A 14,441-nucleotide genomic window follows, 5' to 3' on the forward strand; every position below is an offset into this window, starting at 1 on the left:
ACAGAGGAAACACTGTCCAAGTGACATCCCAAAGTTGTTTCCGTTTTATTCTCTAATTCTACCCGCACAATGAAACATTCTGTTATAATTCAGTTTTCATCAAACTCCTCCGTGCACATGACTGTCACTGACATCCCAATCAGTGCTGCTGACATTATTCCACACGAGTGCCAAAAACCAAGTAAGAGTGCTGAAGACGCTGCAATGGTTTCCGACAACACGATAAAATCATAGATATTAAAACATAAGCACAGTGCACGGGGGTGGAGGTAGTAAATATTTATGTGACTGGATGTGTTGTCTTTGTTTTCCATTCAGCTGCTCTTATTTCAACCATAAGCTTCTTCGGAAAGAAAAAAAAAACTGTTGCAGCTTTATTGACTTGTATATTTTCACCCATTAGACTGTGCATGTATTCACTCTGTCTCTCCCTCTCTCATCTGCATGTTCACACACACACACCGTAGTGGTGAGGTGGGATCCTCTGATTCAGCAAATCAAAGGCCTCTCCTGCTGTCCATATTATCGATGCTGTTGGAGGGCCGTAGAGGATGCCGGGGCACAAGGCAGGGTGGGGGTGGGAAGAGCTGGCAGATCTGTGGGGGGCAGGGCAGGCAGGGCTGGAGCTGCAGATTATTCTGGAAATTGCCAGCTGCAGTGTCTGCAATCAGGATCAAACCGGTTCCGGGTGGGGGAGGAGGAAGTCACTGTCGATTTTTGTCAAGCCAGCTTGTGCCTGTGTGTCTCCCGGCTGAGTGGGATGACATTCGTGAGGGTGACGGTGGAAATGTCCCACCACCTCATCCTCTCCTTAATAATTCATCCGCCTGCCCTGGCTCTCTGCAGGTCTGTGGCTGCAGCCGTGCTGCCCGCCTATTAATGGAGCTAGCGATTACCAACACTGACATCTTAACATTTAAATAATACACAGACACAGGGCCTGAGCAAAATCAATAGCACCTGGAGAGCGCAATGAATGGCACAGCACATCCAGCAGCCATCTTGCCTACGACAGGATATACAGCGCATGTAGATGCAGAAATACATCCAAGCGTTCCTTGCTCTGCATGCCACCTCCCCCACCCTGTTCCCAATGTTACGATGAGGTCTTCTTTTTTTTTTCTCCCTCTTTCTCATCCTCTCCTCCTCCCTGTATTGCCTCTTTTACACTCCTCTTCTTGCTCCTTCCTCTCCCTCTATCTCTTGCTTCTCCTGCTCTCTGAGGATTGCAGGGCTCCTGAGGCGAACAGCAGAGCCCTGGGACAGACCCTGATTAAAACTGCCTGTTAATGACAAAGGCTACAGCGTTGCCGCTCACACTCTAATCCTAATCTGTATGCATCCGCAGAAGCACATATTTCCTCCCTTTGCACAGTCCTCTGACACCAGACAAACCGAAACACAGAGGCAGCCATTTTGGAACAGCTGCATGGAGCTTCGTGTAATGGAGGAGCTCAGCCCAGGACACCAACGGGGACAAAACCGCCCTGACGTTCTGACACTTGTGCTTGTCTCTGTCCACGTTAAGGTCTCCACTACCAACCAGGTCTACATGTGCCACATTAGTTTCCACATGAGGAAAAAGAGAAGGGGCACACTTTGACAAGGTGCATGATGTGACCCTGCAGTTTTTAGCCAAGAGCGAGAGCGAGATTCTCGACTTAAGCATAAGCCACCATTTCATTTTAGCCAATTTTAAACAAGACACGGGAGAAGCCCGAGAGCACAGGAGAAGCAGCCCATTCACCTGAAAGTGAGACTGATCGGCTAACAATGCAAGGGGAAGGTGAGCAGTTTATTTTAGCATCGAGGGGGATGTGTGGGGGGTGCTGCATGTCTCCAGTGATGCGCGGGTGATTTCTTTCGGCAGGCCTGCGAGTGCCCCGAGGCGAGAAGGATAAGGGCCGTAGAGGAGAGGGGAGGAGAAAGAATCTGGCCTGGAGAGACTTTGCAACACGAGTGCACTGGAGCCATTAAAAATATAACAAGAGATGAGTGTAAAAGTGTAAATTTAGAAAGAGCCGCTACGCTGTGTTTTGTGTTACAGTGGTTGTTCATATCGTTTGGTCACCGCAGGAGCTCAAATCAAAGCAGACTAACGGCGAAGGATGAAAAACAGCCAAGAAGCAAACTGAGGTGTTTATCAGTTGCTGTTGTTGTTGCCCGTGTGTAAAAGAAGCGCACCACGTCTGCGCAGCAGCCACTTTCACAGATAAGAAACAATAGAGTTTTAAAATGAACAAGGGGATTGATTCAGTGCTGAGAATTATGGATGCTGCGAAAGGATCTTTGGTGTGGGAAAGAGGAGAGAGGATTATGAATTTCAGCAAATCAGAGAGAAGCATTTGGAGAAATCTCAGCGTTGCTTTATGTGTTTTCTTTCTCTATTCTTCCCTGCTTTTTCACTCTCTAATTCTCTCTCCCTCTCTCCTTTGTCTTTATCTTGAGCTCCTTCGTTCTCTTTGATACAGCAGCTTTTACATGAGTTTTTCCATTGACACGTGCGTGCGTTTCAGCTGTCCACAGTGCCCATTCTCTGTTTTCTAAACTGCATTAGCAGCTTCTTCTCTCCCTGACATTATCATTGTACAGGTGCAGCGTTTATTCAGACCTCTTAATACTTTCTTCTTCTCTCTTTTTTTTTTTTTTTGAAAATGGAGGACTGTTCAGCCCCTCTTGTGTCACTGGCCTTGATTGACTTTTCAATCTGAGCAAATAGCTAAACCTCAGTTTGATTTATTTTTTTTTCTTCAAACACACAACACTGCGGTTAGATGCTCTATGAAATGGCACTTTATTTTAAACGAAATACTAAAGTAATAATTTGTTATATATCAAATAATAACCTATTGCGTTTTCTGTTATGTGCCAAGTTGGACAAGAAGAAGACTGATGCAATGCTCATTTGTCATATTTGTCCATTAGCTCAGCAGAGCATTTGGACTGGCAATGGGGGGGCGGACTGGTTTAGGTTCTGGTTCTGTCTAAAGGCTCAAGATTTGCCCATCAGCACCTTTAAAGATCAATTGTGTGTGCAAATAGTGGGTTTTGCAGGGTTTTGCAGAGCCTCTGTTTGCCTGTCAGTCGCACAGTTAGCCAGACACAGGACGTCTGTGTGACTGGTGAGGAAATCATATTGCCACACTTAACATTTTGTACAGAATGCACAAAGATGGTACAACATGTTAATGAGTGAGCTTTAGAGATGCTGGTAGGCAGATGTACTTACCCTTGGATAAAAACGGGCCAGCTGTTTCCCACCGCTTCCATTCTTCATGCTAACAATATGAGAACTGCATCAATTTTCTTATTTAATTCTCTGAATGAAAATAAGTAAAGGAATGTCCCAAAATGTCAAACTGGTGTATTGAAAAGGTAATTATGTCTCCTCCTCACTGGATTGCATTTATTTTTTAACCTGTTTTAGAATAACAAATATTTTTTGACTGACCTTTTATTGGTATTTAATTGGAAAAGAAATCAGCCCACTGCTTATGGTACAATCATGCCACCTACCAGGATACAAGTCCAGCATACTCACAGGCATTTTCATTCTGTCCTCTGATGAATAGGAGATGGTGCTTGTAATTACAGGGTGCTTTGCAGAGTGTGATTGCAGCGCATCGAGGGTCAGCGAGAACAAGGTTCAAGCTTCTTGATATTTCCCAGAGAAATAAATATAACCAAGAGGTGTGCCCGGGGTCCTGCAGCTCACAAAGCTGAGGTCCCCTCTGTGCAGCCACCTTTGGCTTCTGAGAGTTGTGCAACTGATTTAGTGATCTGAGAAAGCTCTGAGGTGTCAGAAAGATGGCGAAAATCATAGGGAAATTAAAGGGTGGAACGTCTTTAATGCACGCTGCCTGCAGCCTCTGTACAGCCAAACGTTTGGTGAGATCGGTTTGGAGCTAAAAGAAAAGCACGAGAGAAGCGCTGGAGAAAAGGATCTCTGCTGAAGCAGCCAGGTGGAGCACATATGTGTGGAGCGCGACATCTCCTGTGCTAAAAGGAAGACTTCTAAACCTGAGAGCTGCATTATTCTCTCAAGCTAATGGCTGTTCTTCTAAAGTCTCATCATTGAAATAACCCGTCTGTTAGCGCTGTGCATTCATAGATAACACTTTGGAGAATATTGGAACCTCCATTTTATAACAAAGCACAAGTGGATCTCATATCCTCCTCTTAACAGCAATAGTGGAAACATCAAATATTGAACTTGATAATTTGATGTTTAAATTGCATGAACTTCTAGATGTAGACAGAAGACAAGCCCTCATCCTACCTCTTCACACGTGTAATTTAAATCAGTGGTCGCTATTCTCCAACTCTCAATCTGCAATCAAGGCTGAGGGTTGTGAAATATTTTCAGCTCAAACCTGTCCATTTGAATATGAATAATACACAAGGTAGAGTGCATTATGATAATAGCCTTCAATTACACAAGATATCTGCATATCTATCTCCTTTACTTCTTGAATGCCGTGGAGAGGAGTTATTAGACTTCTGAGGACACTCTGAACATGAGAGCAGCATGAAAGTTGGATCATCATTTCTCCGTGGCTTCGTCTGCTTGGTCTCAGCATTCGCAGCAATTCAGTCAATATCAATTAATTATCATGGCTACTTCAAAATGATAAATGCTTTTTATCTATCACTTCACAAATCAATGGCTTCGCAGTGACCGCGCTAACATTTCCCTCATCATTCGGCTCAATCAATTGAAAAGTCGCGGAGGACAATTTACATTGAAGATGTATGATGAAGGGGAATCAATGTTATTAGCAGCAAGACTGAAGACGACGGTGATATCTGTGACAAAGAACTGAAAAAAAGAAAAACGCCTTGCAAACTGTGCCACAGCAGATCACAAACAGAATGACCTGCATCGATTAGAGCACACAAAGTTGTTGCATATCTTCTGTGCGGCCGTATATCAGAGCTACTGTAACTCTTAGACTTTGCTCAGGTGGAACATCTGACAGGATGTTAAGTCAGAGGTTAATCTTTACACGCTGCCCATGTTTCCCTGTCATTCAGCGGTTGTAGCTCATGTCTCGTATAGAGTCCCCGCAGACCGCCGTGACCATGTGACCGAGAACTCGGTGACCTGCTGTGGATGTCTGACCCTCGAGGTCAGGGTGCTCAAGCGCAGTGTGACAGGCGACGCCTCTCTTTGACGCTATACCGCCGACCTCTGACATTTGGTTTGAACAACATAAATCTTTAGAAGAGATGCTGCATTCATTCTTACATACAGTATAGTCCACCAGCGCTGGAAAAGGCAATAAAAAAGAAATAAAAATGCCCCCGAATAGTACAAATAAAAAGTGTTAGCAGTAAAATGTATGCCTACTCCCCCCTGCAGGTACTCCTCCATAAAAATGACCCCTGTGACTGATATTAAATATCAAATTCTTGTGAAAACTACGCATCAGTGGGTGCTTTTTTCATTTTAACTGTTTTCAGTACAGAATTAGACCAGGACTTTCCAGTCTATGGGATGGGTACATCCAAAGGGTTACCATTGATTTAAGGACAGTTGTACAGTGATTTATGGGTGAGGAAAGAAGAAGAAGTAAATAAAAAAGGAAATATTATGAAATATTAATTATATATTACATTAAAATTATATTAAATTTCAAACTTTTTCCTACAAACTTCTTCTTTCAAATGCATGATGTGTTTACGTGTTTGGGCTACAAACAGATTTTTTAGTTACAAGCCAGAAAGGAGGCTGGTTCAGTGTTAAACAAAGAATTTGAAGTTTGGGGGTTTTTTATGTAAAATCCCTGTCTGAAAAAGTAACTAGTGACAGTAGCTGTCAGATAAATACTGAAATAAAAACTTTCGCTCTGAACTGTGGTGATGTATAAAGTGACAGAAAATATGAAAGTAAAGCACAGGTGCCTCAAAATTATACTTAAGCACAGTACTTATGTAAATGTAGTTATTTACTTTCCACAACAACATTACCTGTGTGATGTGCATCCATTTGTATCCATTCATTTAGCAAAAGAAAGGCCAATAAAAATAATCCATTCTGTCAACAGATGTTATTACCATTGTTCAGTGTAATTCTCACTTTGATCTCATGTACTTTTTTAACTGTATGTGCATATAGACTGGACCACAGGCATGTAAATGGTGAGGAGTGTTTACTTTAATTACTCCCTCCTCCCGCTGTATTTTTCCCTCCTGCTTTAGGATCATTAGGGACGGAGAGCTCCATCACTATATTCCAGAAAGTGTCATGATGCCTGAAGGGGCTGAAAGTTTGTCTTTTTTGCTCTTGGTGTCAAAAACAACATTTTCTCAACAGACACGTTTAGGTCCCTGTGCATATTTACTTAATTTGGACAAAATAGATTGTTCACAATGGTCTAATTACCATAATTATACACGTTTCTATGGAAACCCACCGTGTGAAACCAGGTTTGATTCATTATGTTTTACCTTCCAGACAGTTTTAATTGTTGTGATGCGAGATAAGAGATGGCTGTTGGCATATTCAAACAGCTCGCAACCTGCTTTTAACAGCTCCCCTTGGAGTTACGCGTTGTGTCAGCCGCAGCCTTGTTCAGCGTACACGATGACACCCACACACCTGTCGAGGAACCGCTGGATGGGCGTCCCAGCAGCGGCCGTAATGTAAACTTTACTTGATGTAATTTAACTTTGTGATGTAAACTTCTTCTCAAAGCTTAATTCAGAGAATATATCACTAAGCTAATGATGTGAAAAAGTATATATTACGTTTGCCATTGTGCAGTCTGAACTTAGGAGTGTGTTGCATTATCAATTCTGTATTACATATAGGCACACAGTCCCTTTTTTTTTAGCTATTATGAACTGTAAAGTCACTAAGCCTTAATATCTTCTGAAATAAAAAAAAAAATGTAATAGAATGAACTATCTTTCCAATTACAGAAGTTCTTACTGCAAGAGCAAAAAGTCACTTACATGGTCAAATTGAAAATATATCTCGCTTTCTACGCAATAAATTGCTTGTGTTCCTCAACTTTCTGCTAACGTAGTCGCACCATGTGGCTCCCGGATGAGCAGTTTCCTTCACAGGACTTTGTGTCTACAGAGGACCGGACTCAGATCCACACATCTCAGGCAACAGGTCTCAATCAGTCATGGTAGCTGGAGTTTGGGCCCGAACACATCCCTCGCTATTACAGAGCTATTGATCGTTTAATTACAAAATATGGGTCAAATTTCCCATGATAGATGACATCGTAGAGCAAGAAAGATTGGAAACAATAAAGGAGTGAGGCAAAGTGAGAAAGTTGGAGAGCAGAAAACCACGTACAGAGTAGTAATGTGCGAACATACAGGTTACTGATTTATCTGCATGAGTATTAATTTTGATGCTAGATTAAATTAGTGAAAATACTTCAATATGTGTCAGAATATTTTGATTACAATTTGGCAACTTGTCAAACTCGAGGGCGTTATAGCATGATTTTAATTTGATTTCACTCAAGTTCTGTGCTCAATTATATTTTTGAGGTACATGACTGGAGAATTTCAGTCTTCTGCTGTTTTATTCTTTTATTCCACTACATTTGTGAGGGGGAAATAATGTAGTTTGTACTCCACTACATTTATGTGACAGCTGTACTCTGCAGCTCTACTTTGCAGATGACATTTAAATACAAAACATATGGTCAGCTTATTAAATATGATTCATTAGTGTACTTTAAAATAGCAAGTAGCACATAAATTAGTTTGGCTCCATCAGCTCCGATATTGAAATGCAGCTTAGGCGTTAAAACATAACATAACTAATGTAACATACATGTGGTGTAGTATAATATAACAGGGGTCACTGTGCATGATGAGTGCGTTTGCTTTTAATACTTTCATGTACAATTTGCACACAATACATTTGTATTTTTACTGAAGAATTATTCATGTCTAATAACACAAGTAATGCAAAAAAATACAGTATAAAAAATATCTCTCACACACACACACCATGCAGCTTATAACATGTTACGCCTCTCAAAGTAAAGGTAGCCCCAAGTCATCATTGACGTGGCGAGTAACTGAATGCAACAGAGTGGTTTTACTCCGCGACGCGTGGAAAGTTTGTTATATAAACTCCTCCCTGTTTATTGTGTGTTTGAATCGGTGCAGGCCGTACCAGAACGTGCTCCAAATCCCTCATCTGTTGGGCTCAGAAGCGTTCAGGCGACTCAGATTTGCAGTCACTCATCACAGTGTGCTACCTGTGAAGCAAAGGTGACCGAGTATGAAGAGAATAGTGAAATCTTAGCCCTGTTATTTATGTGCTCTGTCTCTCCCTGTCTCTCTGTCTCCCTCAGCTGTGCTATTTTCTGCTCTCCCTCTGCAGCGTGGCCCTCGCTCAGGCAGGCTCAGGCTCCCAGCTCTAATTCTGCAGCATTCGCCCGCGTCCTTCATTTGACCTTGGCTCACCACGATGCCCTCTGTCGCCATGCTTCCAGCCTCGCCGTGCCCCCTGTGGTTCGCCGACGCATCATTAGAGACACACACTCAAACAGACATACTGCCATCCCGCTAATCAATAGTGCATCGGGCTTCGGGTCAACAAAGGGAATTAACTGAGCGTGCCCAATCACGTGGAGGGGACCTCTGTGAAAAATCATTGGCTCTGCAGCGCTATGACTGGTCACACATGTAAGGTGGTGTGTGTGTGTGTGTGTGTGTCTGCCTGCCTGCCTGCCTGCCTGTGTGTGCACATATTTGCTCTTGTGTGTTTCAGTAATGAGCAGGGTGCAAAGGCTAAAAGAGAGGGTTGAGTTTGTGCGTGTGGGTTGTTTGATCGTATGTATGGTTTGCTGAGTGTGTTAGCGTTATGTAGACTCCTGAACCTCCTCTACAGAGGTTACACTTGTATCATCTAGTCCTCCCCCTCCACCTCGCTGTGCCCTGCTGCTGAACAGGTGCACTTAACACCCGTGTGTTTGTTTCTACCTACATTAACTATAGATACACAAAACCAGCTTTTTCGTACTGTGACTCAAAACTCCAGGCAGCTGCTTGTGGTTGTTTCTGTCTTTGGAAGAATTAAGAATTAAGTCCTGCTCAGACTTGTATACTGTTATGTTCTTTCTCTGCTGGCAGTTAAAATCGTCATTTCTTATGTTATCAGTGCGTCAAATTGTGGACTCCGAGCTACAATACTCTATCTTAATGTTTGTTTTATTGCAGAAACTTCACATGCCCATGCATGCAGCACGTTGCAGAGATTAACGTAAGATCTCATGAATCTACATTTTAACAGCGCTCATTCTAGACCTGCATCTGTATGAAAGGCTGACCGGTGAGATAGAGGAGTTCGTGGCATTCTGCTCTATCTCTACCGCTCCATTCCACTCATCTGTCCCCAGGGCCAGAGTCAGAGCGGCGGGATCAAAAGTAAAATCAGAGCGGAGAGCTGTATCCAATCGTGTCATTCGGAGAGGTCTCTCCCTCTACTGTAGTCTGGCAACGTCCAGGGCTGAGGGCACTGATCTCTATCAATGAGGATAAATTCAGTCAAGCCTCTAAAACGTGTGGCGGTGGACCTCGAGTGATTTAAATCATTAAAATGAGGCCAGCTGCATCATGCAGTCAGAGCACGCAGTGGGGGCATCCAGCAGCATGGTACAGAGAGAAGAGTGCCATCATCTGGCCCCTGCCGATACATCCATCCCTCTGCAGAATGCCTGTGTGTGGCGAGATGCAACAGCAGACCTGTGTAAGCTTTGGTGTGGGTATTTGAATGCGTATGTGCATTAAAATAACGTGTTAAAATCTGCGTTGGCAACTTCTGAAACTTGCAGACCAAGTCCTCACATGTAATGGATGTGTACTTTGCCGAGCAACAACGAATATACCTCCTGTCATCAAAGTGTTTGCTTTTTCACGCGGGGCTCATTCCAGGTAGTCTGTGTAATAATGCAATTATCAATGCAGACTGAGTGTGGAAGTTGTGTGCTCAGGAGAAAAAAAAGGCATACGAGTCTGACAGCATCTTAAAGAGAAAACGACAGCTTTTACCAGAGACAGACAGCAATCACATCAACCGTTCCATTTTCGCAAATAATAGAGCAATGCCTCCCACAATCATTGTATAGGCTTGCGAGAGTGTGTGTGCCTTGTATAATTGCAGGGTTACAGGCATATGTTTGTATTCGTTCTTCTCATTGTGAAAAGGTTGTGAGTTGTTGATTTACCTTTCAGCATGTAATTGAAAAAAAAAATCACTACAAGTCACTTGCGCTTGCGGTGTCCTAGGGGAAGAAAAAGTGCTTTTGGGGAGCGAAACGAACTGGCTCACGCTGGTGCTCGACTCAGCTCTCTCTGGCTTTTGTGCTGGCACTTGACAAGTGTCTGCGTCGTACAACACGTGGATTCAAACTGTGAAATGTAAAATGATTTTAGCTGTCTCCCTCTCCCTCTTTTTTTCACGTGCTTGCATCTTTCCGTAAGCAAAGCACAGTGTGTTCCACTGCAGAGAATGTTTCGAAAAGCTCCTCGGGCTTCGTGAAATCTCTGCTAAAGTTTGTCCCGCTAACACCGAGAGCAAAACAAACAGGAGGAATTATCTGTGACACATACCAGACAGCAAAACACACACACAGGAGCATCTCAGTCAATCAGCACTCACACCTGTCCCGAGCATAGACACACCTCTTACACACGCCAAACGGTGTCAGTGTAAACAATCCAGAACAATACACCCTGCATTTCTATCTGCAGTGGCTCCTCTGATTGGCTGGATCGATCGTCGGGGGCATTTGATGTTATAGGAGGAGAGGCGAGGCATATTGATTGGAGGATAATCAGAGTCAAGCTCGCTTGGTCCTCTTCAATAATTCAAAGGAAGGATTTGGGGTGAGATTCCCTTAGATCGGAGGTGTGATGTACATTTCATAGCCTGAGAGTTGGGGAGCTGCACGAGAAATGGGGAAGGTGTGTGTGTGTGTGTGTGTTTGTGTGAGTGAGAAAGAGAGAGAGAGTGGGATGTGGAGGGGTGAGGGGTGGGGATGGAGGTCACGTGTGCTCAAACATGAGGCATCTTTTAAACCACTTGCACAGCACAGAACAGTGATTATGTGAGCAGTGAATGTCTGTGTTATGTCATGAACATGCATGCACTTACATTTCTGTTCGTGTACTTTATGCACATATTTCTCTCTTTGGAGCCTTTTTGTGGTGTTCCTCACGCAGAATATATTGCAAAGTGTGTTTACCTCACCCTGAGGACCTTACACTGCAATCCAGCCATTGATTTTCCCCCAACACCTTCAGCTCTGGATGTGTGACTAAGCCAGTTTTACTGGCTGTGACATTGCTGTGAAAAACAGAACAAGCATCAACGTTTTACTTTCCTTCTCTCTGTCTTCACTGTTTGCATTAAATACAGGATCAACACGTGGCCTTTTGACCCTGAAATGAAGCTTGGCCAAAGTGTAGTCAGGAGGACTCTCTCTTGGTGTCCGCCCTCCAAGTCACAAACAGTTTCCTGCTATGTCTAAATTGCACGAGCTCATCCTCCTCTTCGTCCAATCACAACCTGTCACACTCTCCTTCGGCCAATCACCTGTAAGCTGTCAAACTTTAAAAGTGTACACTCTCTCTCTCGCTCTGTGCTGTCATTCAGCTATCATTTCAGCACCGTGAGGATTTTGTGACCAACCTCCACCTCATATCCAGTCAAACCCTCCCGTCAGAAGTTTCCCTCTCGTGAAGTCATTCCAACATCGAGCTCCGTTTCTCATCGCCACCACCACCACCACCACGGTGAAGGCTCCAGGTGAAGCCTCCTTCATACTGGAAGTGCGAAATCCGACAGACCGCTTTCCGTGGTGATCCGTTTTCCTGCCAGGGTCTAAGTTTACTTCTTCTGTTCACCATAAATTCAGTCTTACTTCAGATTCTCTCATTCTGTTTTTGTTCAGTGACTAAATTAGATTATTTTCCAAATCAGTTCACATCAGATTAGAGAGCATGTTCAGAAAATAAAAAGACTTTCTTTACTTGCTGTGCTTTAGAAAATTTTGTCTTAAAGGCGTCAAGTGCAGTTTTTATACAAGTGCAAATTCCATAAATTTTATTCTCATGTGCTATAAATTCTCATCAGTATTTTCAAGGAATAAAAGTCTGGTCACTTGGCTCCTCTCTGGACAGTAACACACAGTGTACATAGGTTTTTATTATTTTGTCAGATGTGGGCCACAAATGAATACAAATCGATCCAGAAAACTAATTTAAATTTGTTTGAATTTCAGCAAAGCACCGAGCTTGAATCCACGCACTATAAAAATGATTTTAAAATCAGAATCAGAATCAGAATCAGTCAATTCAATCAAAAAGTGCTTGATTTATTAGCTGCCTTAATTTCTTCTATTATAATGCTATGCAAATGCTAACGCAAAATCAAAAGGAATTCAGCTCTTCATAATGCATATTAATCCACATGATTTAAAAAAAAAATCATTGTAAAATAATAACATTAAAAAGTAAATCTCCCCAGCAGACAATGTGTGAATTAATTTCTATACAAGACGCTGTTTGTGGGAGTTGTGTGAAAAATCGCAGCCAAGAAAACATGTGATTTATGGAAAATGATTTTCGTGGAGGTTGGCAGCGTCCATGTATAAAAGTTTTGAGCGCTCTGTAAGCTTTATTATGGTGAAAGAATCACAGTTTCAGTCTGTTGCTTGGGAATACCTCCTGAAGCCAAGCTCAAGGTTCTTTTTGTGACCTGCAGAGGCTTTAGTGTCTTCATATTTATGGCCTGTGCCGTGGATCCGTGTGGCGCTAGTCATACGTGTCTGGAATAGACTGCGGCTCTGTTTCTGCAGCCTTGCAAAAGGTTACACAGGGGGCCTCCTCCTCCATAACGCGTGGTTTTCTCCCGGCGCTTATCTCCTAATCACTGCAATTACCACGGCAACACTTGTTTGTTTGTTTGTTTGCTGGGATGGTGCATTAGTGTGTTTGTATCCTGCTGACCAGTGCAGACGTGTCGGGCGGGAGTGTGGGGAGGGACACTGCGGTTAGAGGCTACGCTGACTGCAGATGTGGGATCTTGATAGAGGAGCCACCATCATCATCATCATCATCATCACCATCTTGATCATGTCTCTCTCTCTCTCTCTTTGTTTCTCTGCCTGTCTCCCTCTCAGATCGAAGCACATACCAATTACTGCATCGGGTCATCTGTTAAGTCTCTATACTGCACCACAAGCTGTACACCAAAGATGCAGGCTTGTGTGTACTGAGCTGTCGAGGCTATGCCCTTATAGTCCTCTCCTTTTCTAGAAATGCTTACATCCTATTTTTAAATTATGCCATTAAATCTTTTTTCTTCTTTCTCCTTGTGGCTACTTTTCCATCCACACAGGAGCCTTCTGATATCTTGTTCTTCTGCTGCCCTCCGCCTTGTCTTCTAACACCAGCCCTATAGTCAACTCACTATTTGAGAAGAGGAGGCGAGTTCTTTCGTGTGCCCTCTGTCACCTTTTACCTGGAATCACTTCTCCATACACACTCTAATTATCCCATTTGATGGGAAACGGAGCCCCTCTGCTGCTGCTGCTCTGGCTCCAGTGCGTCTCCAGCCCTTGCAGGCAGATGCAGGACTTTTTTTCCCATTCATCATTACTGCAAGAGATACGTGGCTGCTGTAATAGAGACAGACCTGGATACCAGGGTGACTGGGAGGGAGCAGACATTGTTGGAAATGTAGGATATGAAAGAAAGAGGATTAACAAAGGCGCCCGACTGCAGTGGCAGACGCGTGGTGAAGACACTCCAGAATGCAGACAAATATGTTGCTTGTATTATCATATAAATGATTTTAAGTCTCAATTTGGCTTTATTTTGTATGAATTTTTTGTATTCACTGTTTTTCACAGTTTTAAAGATATTTCAATATTTTTGCAGCAATTTCCACTTACTATAATATAATCATATATGTGAGGTAGAATGTCTAAAATAACATCCAGAGCTCATTTTATATATTTTTTTGGACAGACCAAAAATGGTGCAAATATTCCAGCAGAGCTTGACCTTGATCACAAAACTGTGGGTGAGCTGTATGTCAGGTTCAACACACACACGCGCGATCACAACGTACAGTGTGTGTGTGTGTGTGTGTACACATCCTCTCTGACCCAGCATGTCCTCTTTCCATCATCTCCAGTTTTTTTTCCTCCCATCACTGTAATGGTTCTCTGTGCTGCCTCTCTGGGCTTATGCAGCATCATTCACAAATATCACCCAGTCCTCCTCCTTGTCCTTCCCCCCACTCACTCTCTTGTCCTCTCATTCCTTTCGAGTCCTTGATTCACGTATATCCTCCTGAAGAGCTCCTATACATCAGCCGACCAGTCAGAGAGACAAAGGCAGGCCCCAGTTAATTACCTATCATTTAGAGCAGATGGCTGCAGATGATATGTAAA

General features: G+C 43.1%; 1 protein-coding gene across 8 annotated transcripts in view; it reads left to right on the forward strand.

Annotated features, from left to right (window-relative positions):
- Positions 1–14,441, forward strand: part of LOC124049557 — a 119,340-nt gene that overhangs the window by 87,950 nt on the left and 16,949 nt on the right. For 4 of the 8 annotated variants that reach the window (XM_046371329.1, XM_046371334.1, XM_046371338.1 and 1 more), the window contains one exon: positions 11,636–11,897. The exons of 1 other annotated variant lie outside the window; for it this stretch is intronic. The gene's annotated coding sequence lies outside the window, so the exon portion shown is untranslated. Of the gene's footprint in view, positions 1–8,359; positions 8,714–11,398; positions 11,578–11,635; positions 11,898–14,441 lie in introns of those variants that run through there. 3 more of the 8 variants (XR_006841429.1, XM_046371330.1, XM_046371332.1) reach the window with 3 other exon arrangements.

Source organism: Scatophagus argus, chromosome 18 (assembly GCF_020382885.2).
Source record: "Scatophagus argus isolate fScaArg1 chromosome 18, fScaArg1.pri, whole genome shotgun sequence".
In the NCBI taxonomy this organism is placed as follows: domain Eukaryota; kingdom Metazoa; phylum Chordata; class Actinopteri; family Scatophagidae; genus Scatophagus; species Scatophagus argus.